The 8435-nt window shown below is 43.1% G+C and overlaps 1 long non-coding RNA gene across 1 annotated transcript; it reads right to left on the bottom strand.

The window, feature by feature from the left end:
- Positions 1 to 5687: 5687 nt before the first annotated feature.
- On the bottom strand, positions 5688 to 6990 carry LOC123724613 (uncharacterized). Its single transcript, XR_006757159.1, has 3 exons — positions 6796 to 6990; positions 6195 to 6288; positions 5688 to 5895 (listed from the first exon to the last, which is right to left on the bottom strand). It is a non-coding gene; the product is annotated as an uncharacterized lncRNA (long non-coding RNA).
- Positions 6991 to 8435: the final 1445 nt, after the last annotated feature.

Raw genomic sequence — 8435 nt, 5'->3', positions numbered from 1 at the left:
TTGTTGACTAAAATGAGTTAGCAAGTCTGAAATGTTTCGAGTTTCCTAGTTCCGACGAGCACGGGAAGGCGACAATGCATATCCCAATTGAATACAGGCTAATAATTCGTCAACAACCCATATATCAACAACCCTTATCGAACACTTATTAAACATGTATTTAAATAGATGTAATCCACCAATCCAAAGAGAGGAATAGGCGGGAGCTTGACACAGGTGTCCTTTGTACAGACCAACTACTCCCATTGAGACAAGTGTCTTGTCAATATATGCATACTTCGACGTTATGGACGATCCGTGTGAATTTGATGAGTGTACTGTATTTCAACCGATATGATTGGTTGTTTCGCCGTGCCGTAACCGTTAACATGGGGTAGAAAAACAACGCACCTGGATCCAAATATTTGTTCATAAATTCTGCAGCACTTTATAGTTGACACATCGCTGCTTTTTTAAATAGTTTTTCTTGCATATTCAATCTTTTCAACAAAATGAAAACATTTTAACAAAAATATTTTCTGTAGATGTCAATTATGTGATATGCTTTAGCACAATAGCCATTTGACAGAAAGGACCGTCCTAAACATAGCTAACTTTTTTTCCAGGATATTAAAAAACAAACATTTGGTAGCTATGTGTTTGGATGCAATGAGCTTTAAAATAACCACGGACATTCAGTCCTTGCTATCGGAAGTCGGGTGAAAGGATATGTTGCCGGGAAAGCAAGGTCCTTTGAACAGAAATCTGGGAAACTTCGAGACAAAAACTACTCGCCATTAGAGGAATATCTAGAAGTGAAAGTACAGGCCAAAGAATCGCCATCACCGTAGATGTTTATTATTGTGTCTTATAGTGTGACGAGAGAAGAAATTGGGTAGTGCAATGTGGGTCTTTCTACTTCACTTGGAACCATGGCCACGAATAATACTACCAATATTTAATGAACATTGTCTACCAGGATATTTTCATTGATTCTGGAAAGATTTAAGTGTTCTACCCTGTTGCATCGACCCCAGATAATTTATGCATTTTCTTCTCGCCAAGGGACATGCTTAAGAGGGAAGTGCGTAACTGGCGGCAGGTGAAGTCAGGCGCAGGAGAGCAAAAGCTTGGGTAAATCAACGGAGCGAGGTTTTATTCATTAAAACCACCGGAAACCAATTAACACACGCTACAAAACCGGTCACGCACCAGAGAAAACATGCACTTACAATAAACAATATCGCAGCAAACATGGAACACAGAGGTTAAATCCGACAACATGCAATGAGGGAATTGAGACCAGGTGTGTGGGAAGACAATAAACAAAAGGGAAAATTAAAAAGTGGATCAATGATGCCTAGAAGACCGGCTGACGCCCGACCGCTGACCGCCGCTCTGAACAGAGAGCACCGACTCCGGCGGAAGTCGTGACACATGCATACATCAGCAGATAATGCGTTTGACTTGTCTTTGCACTGTTAACACATAAGATACTTTTGAACATTGCGCGTAGTGTATGTGGACAACTGCTTGTCGACTATCTCATTCCAAAATCATGGGCATTAATATGGAGTTGGTCCCCTTTGCTGCTATAACAGCCTCCAGTCTTCTGGGAAGACTTTCCACTTTGCTGCTGGGACTTGATTCCATTCAGCCACATAGCATTGGGTGACGTTTGGGCGATTAGGCCTGGCTCGTGAGAATCGGTGTTCCAATTCTGATCCCAATGTTCACATGGGGTTGAGGTCAGGGCTCTGCAGGCCCGTCTCTATGCATTCCCGGCAGGAAGGAGCGCGTTTTCTGGCACCCGCTTAACCCGGATTCGTCGCATCGGACTCCAGATGGTAAAGCGTGATTCATCACTCCAGTGAACGTGTCCCCACTACTTCGAGTCCAGTTGGCAGCCTTTACACCACTCCACACCCGACCGCTTGGCATCCATGGTGATCTTAGGCTTGGTGGCTGCTCGAACCATGAAAACCCTTTAAATGAAGCTCCCGACAAACATTCTTGTGCTGACGTTGCTTCCAGATGCAGTTGGAACTCAGTAGTAGTGGTTGCAACCGAGGACAGGTGGTTTTTAAGCACTATGTGCTTCAGCACATGTCGGTCCCGTTCTGTGAGCTTGTGTGGCGTACCACTTCGAGGCTGAGCGGTTGTTGCTCCTAGACGTTTCCACTTCACAATACTTAGCCTTACCATAAGACTTGACCAGGGTAGCTCTGAAGCAGGGCAAAGAATTTGATGAACTGACTTTGTTGGAAAGGTGGCAATCTTGTGACGGTGCCATGTTGAAAGTCACTGAGCTCTTCAGTAAGGGCTTTCATTCTACTGCCAAAGTTATGTTTGTCTACGGAGATTGCATAACAAATTTGCTCGATTTTAATACACGTGTCAGCAACGGGTGTGGCTGAAATCCATATTGGCATTTGTCACATCGACCCGAATACAACGGGGAAAAATGCTTACTTACAAGTCCTTAAACCAACAATGTCAGGTTCGAAATAAACAAAATATTTACTCAATAAACTAAAAAAAGTAACTACAAGAAAATTACATAACAATAACAAAAGCTATATACAGAGGGTACCGGTACTTCATGTGCAGGGGTACAGATTAGTCGAGGTGTAATTTAGTACTGTTTGCCGTGCGGTAGCAGAGAGAACATGACTTCATAGATAATAAACAGCCCGAGTAGCAGGTAAAAACAAAGCACCCTGTGCACTCTCAACACAACTGACTGGCACGACATTTGAACTTAGCACACACCCCACTGCGGCATCGTGTGCAGTAAACATTGTTATCGAATTACCAACATGTTATAGAGCTCCATCTTTGGTATATTGTATGCTCTTCTCTGTCTGACTGATGACTCCTTCCAAGTGTTTGATAAGGTTATTTTCCTTCCCTGTAGCTCAGTTGGTGAGCATAGTGTTTCAACGCTAGGGTTGTGGGTTCAGATTCACGGGGAGCCCGCACAGAAAAAACAAAATGTGAAATGAATCATTCACTTTAAGTCGCTCTGGATAAGAGCGTCTGCTAAATGACTAAAAATGTAATGTAAATGTAATTTTGATGTTTGAGAGCTTGTACTGATGAATGCATGGTGGATTATCACAGTGCACATCTCTATTTCCTCTTGAGGGGAATTTTGAGTTATTTTGATTTTCCCTGTCCCACAGCCAGCACCTGTTGCAACCTGTCAGTAGGGGTGCATTTTGCTTGGTCTTGCCCCTTGAAGTCAGTCAGTATCTTCTCCTGGCATGTCGTACCACTGCCAGGTAAATGTGTCACGTGTTGGATACAGGCATTTCCTCTAATGAACATCTATGCTGTGATAAGGTATCCCAGATGTTTTGTTTAGGCACATCACTCTTGTGAGGTAATGGCCAAACGTTTTTTCCAATGACTTCAGGATCTCTCAGGCCCGGGTGACCACAGCCAACCAATGGACACTCCCTGGCCTGACAACCAGCTGTCTGTCAAGAATAGGTCATGAGTGTTGAGTTGACTGGCAACTTTAAAAATGCTTTAAAAAAAAAAATTGGGAAAATGCTAACATGTACAAACCTTTTGCAGAGGGCCCGTGACACCTTTGGAAGTCCCAACAATGGAATCGTACTGATTTTGGCAAAGCCAATAAGGTGTGACAAGTTCTAATGCTTTGGTGTTCAGATAACCTCATTACCTTTTGACTTTATTAAACTTGTAATGCTGTACAATAGTGTCTCAGGAGCTGTCCATTAGGCACAGGTGGAATTCCGGCCCCTGAAAGAATAATTTATGGACTGACTGTTGTCTGACAGATATTTTTGGGAGATTATTTCTTTCTGCAAATGTGACTGGATAAATAAATATCTGGAAACCTGATAACATTAATCTGACTATACTCTTTGCGAGATTCAAGCACACCTTTTAAAGTAAATATAATGAAATGATCATAACATTGACATGGTGTGGCAGTGAGGAAGGCTATTTCATTTATGTTATAAGTATTCAGGTTCATAGAGGAGCATTACATTGTACCAGGTAGCATGTAAAATACAGGCAGTTTGCATAAAGTGCTTATTGTAAGACTATATAGGGGGAAAGGGGGGATACCTAGTCAGTTATAAACAACTGAAACGCATTCATATTTACTAGCTTGGTACAGGGCCAATTACACCCAGTAATGGCAGTGACAACTAGAGGAACGAAGAAAAAAAAGTGGGCTTTATTAACAGTATAGCATTACACTGGTACTCTACTTGATCGAACAGAACATAAATAATGGTCAAATGCTGTTTAACAAATGCATTTAGGAACAGAAATTCTTGTCATTTCCGTGAGTGTAAACCTATACTTAAATAGTGGATGACATTTAATGGTAAACAAAAGCTTAAAAAAAAATATACAGAACAAGCGCAACAAACATCGTAGCGAGTTCTTTTCCAGGCGGAACCAAACACTCAATGCTCATTTCACCCAGCACTAATTAAATGACTGCACTCCCAGTGTTGCGAGGACTCTAGAGAGCCACCACTAGTTAACTTTTATGAAAATGATCACACAATGATAAGGGGCCTGGTGACATAGAACCTGTTTATGTCTTGTACGCACTGTGTCACCTATAGTATCCTTCACCTAGACACTTTTTTGAATGGTGTTTCATTTTCACAGCTTATCAACAAGTCTTTCAAATATATGGAAAGCAGTCTTTCTCTCTTCTCTATAGTAGATGAGTCCAAATCCATCAGCAGAGCCGTTGTTCCTGGAAATCTTGCTTTCATTAGGACTTCCTTTTTCTTTCTGCAGCTCTGTCCTCTCTCTCTCGATTGACCTTCCTGTCCCTGTCCAGTATGGCTGGCTCCCGTTCCATCGCCGCTCGCTTCCCTATCCATCGCCGCTCTGTCCTTGTCCAGTGATGCTCTGCCTCGCTCAACAGCCACCCGGCTCTCTGTTCACCACATCCTCTCTCTGTCCAGTATCAACCTCTCCCTGTCAAAGTCAGCTGCCCTCTCTGACACTTCTCTCTCCTTCTCCAAATCTGCTATCTGTCTCTCTAGTTCAGCAGTCTCCCTCTCAATGTTCCTGCCAGGGGTTTCTCACCAACATGGCTCTTCCGTCTTCAGCTATGGTCTCTAAGCATCCTCAGCTATGTGGTCCTCCCGTATCCACCCACTGGCATCTTGTCAGGGCGCGTCCCTCTCTTCTGACCCCCCCCCTGCCCTCCTCTCGCAGGGCCCTCTCACACTCCACCGCAGCCCCACGGATCTCCTCTGTAGCTGCGTCTGTGTACGCCACTTGTCCATCTGCTACCGTGCTTCGCTTGCCCCAACACTCTCCCCCAACTGTGCTTTGGCCCAGAACTCCAAAATGTTTTGTCCCCCTCACCCCCCTCCGGCCTCATACAGGTCTCTTGTTTGCTATGGGAGAGGTAGTGGAGAGGACGCTTGAATGAAACATCCCCTAACTTCCCCAAATCAAACAGTGAAGGGTTTAGGATACGGGGCAGACCCAGATAGGCGACCCTCGATGGCATCTCATCCATGAGGTGGAACCAAACGCCAGGACATTGGATTGACTTTCTCCATGCCAAGAGGAGGGAATTACTTAAAATCCAAGCAAAGAAAGATGAAAAAGGGTACAATCAGGTTAATGTTCTATTACTTGTCTCTGCAGGATTTATGGTTATGACACACACTTGATTAGTTACACCGGTTAGTACTGGGCTGGAACCAAAGCCTAGAATCTGTGTTCAAGCGTAATTCAAATAGAAGATAATACATCTTGAGTTAAGGCCAAGGGTGTTTGTTTCCTGTTCTCAATTGCATTCATAATCATTACCTTATATTTCTTTTTAAGGTTTTCCCACTTCTTTTCAATTGCCCAGTTGTAGGCTTTCCTTCGAGACCCAACTCCACTAACATCGCTCTGCAGAATCAAAGTGAGTTAAGTCAGATATTGATAGGGTTTCATCTTCATAACTAGCTCTTAAAACACTAACTTTCCTATAGGCCTACATGTTTTTCAAATTCTATTTTTGTTAGGAAATGCACATCAGGTGATACAAAATTGATAAAATATAACATTCTCATATCAAATAAAGTGGCATACGATACAGTTTATTTTGAGGTAAGCATATAGATAAAAAGCCAAAACAAATTGTCATTATCAAAGCCATCAAACATCCACTTTTGTTTTGAGTATCAGACATTGTATCACTCACTCACCTCCAGGCAGGCATGGCAGAGTTTCTCTTCCCAGTGAAGATGGCGTCATTCGTTGCACGCAATTTTATCAATCTGGATATGTCATTTTCTGACACTTATTGGGGGGGAAAAAATACAACAATGTTAGCATATCCATCATCAGCGCGTAAACAAATAACTTTGATAACTCTTAAAACACTCCAAGTCGGCGACGTCGCAAAATAATACCCTATGCTTAACATAAACAATTAGGTTAACACAAATGTTAGAAAACGACATTCGTGGTTGGCATAAAACTTACTTTATAGTTATATTCTGAACCAAAAGGCCTTTTATCCATCGCTTCCATCATGAACAAATACAAGGGTACTCAAATGAAGGGTACACGAAACAAAGCACGTATCCCGTAGTGCACTAGCTAGCAAGAGCAAATATGGCGGCGTCCTCGATCCCTCGTCGCACCCGCCTAGTCCTCCTCCCGTGAAGTGCCCTATTTATATAATCCACAATAAAGTCCAATAATATACGGGTTTCTTACTATTAATGATTTACTTATATCTGATTACAGTCCGATGTTTAGGACTGATCAAATAAAAAGGAAGGATATATTCATTCCACTCACCCTGGAGGAGGGTTTTTCACAAGGGCAGTAGGGAAGAAGGCTCCGTCGAGAAATAGACGAATTCGATTGGTTAGGTTGTGCGCGATGCTTTCTTTTAGTATGCTCAGTAAGGGAGGTCCCAAAGGGTAGGCTACTAAAAGCATCCAGGACACAAAATACTACTAGGCCTACCATCTTTGGTAAACATATTCTATTTCAAACTAGCCCGGAACTGCGTCATTTTGCAATTAAAGTGTGAAACCACACAGAACACCGCAACCCCCAATTTTGGCCTATGAACTACCCCTAATCACATGTCTGTGCCAACGTTATATAATGGATAACCTATTATAAAGTAAGCATAAGCAAATATAAAACAGAGCGTTCCTGAGTCTGATTTAAAACACACTGAAAGCTTTGGAGACGTGTACATTTATCACTGCATAGATTACAAGGGTCACATCTCATTCTCACTTATAGAAGTTGAGAAAGTAAAACCTAATTAAAAATATTAATACAAAATCAAATCAGATTGTATTTGTCACTATGCGCGAATACAACAGGTGTAGACCTTACAGAGAAATGCTTACTTACAAGCCCTTAATCAACAATGCAGTTTTAAGAAAAATAAAATAAAAAATAAATAAATAAATAAAAGTAACAAATAATTAAAGAGCAGCAGTAAAAAAAATTATAGTGAGGCTATATACAGGAGGTAACGGTACAGAGTCAATGTGCGGGGGAACTGGTTAGTGAGGTAATTGAGGTAATATATACATGAGTTACTTAGGCATAGATAATATCAGAGAGTAGCAGCAGTGTAAAGGGGGGGGGCAATGCAAATAGTCTGGGTAGCCATTTGATTAGATGTTCAGTAGTCTTATGGCTTGGGGTAGAAGCTGTTTAGAAGCCTCTTGGACCTAGATTTACGCTCCGGGTACCGCTTGCCGTGCGGTAGCAGAGAGAACAGTCTATGACTAGGCTGACTGGAGTCTTTGACAATTATTAGGGCCTTCCTCTGACACCCCGCCTGGTATAGAGGTCCTGGATGTCAGGAAGCTTACCCTCTGTAGTGCCTTGTGGTCGGAGGCAGAGCAGTTGCCATACCAGGCAGTGATGCAACCAGTCAGGATGCTCTCGATGGTGCAGCTGTAGAACCTTTGAGGATCTGAGGACCCATGCCAAATCTTTTCAGTCTCCTGAGGGGGGAATAGGTTTTGTCGTGCTCTCTTCACGACTGTCTTGGTGTGCTTGGACCATGTTAGTTTGTTGGTGATGTGGACACCAAGGAACTTCAAGCTCTCAACCTGCTCCACTACAGCCCCATCGATGAGAATGGAGGCGTGCTCGGTCCTCCTTTCCTGTAGTCCACAATCTTCTCCTTTGTCTTGATCACGTTGAGGGAGAGGTTGTTGTCTTGGCACCACACGGCCAGGTCTCTGACCTCCTCCCTTTATGCTGTCTCGTCGTTGTTGGTGATCAGGCCTACCACTGTTGTGTCATCTGCAAAATGAATGATGGTGTTGGAGTCATGCCTGGCCGTGCAGTCATGAGTGAACAGGGAGTACAGGAGGGGACTGAGCACTACCCTTACCACCTGGGGGCGGCCCGTCAGGGAAGTCCAAGATCCAGTTGCAGAGGGAGGTGTTTAGTCCCAGGGT

Source organism: Salmo salar, chromosome ssa10 (genome assembly GCF_905237065.1).
Source record: "Salmo salar chromosome ssa10, Ssal_v3.1, whole genome shotgun sequence".
Classification (NCBI taxonomy): Eukaryota; Metazoa; Chordata; class Actinopteri; order Salmoniformes; family Salmonidae; genus Salmo; species Salmo salar.
This window is presented reverse-complemented; position numbering and strand designations above follow the sequence as displayed.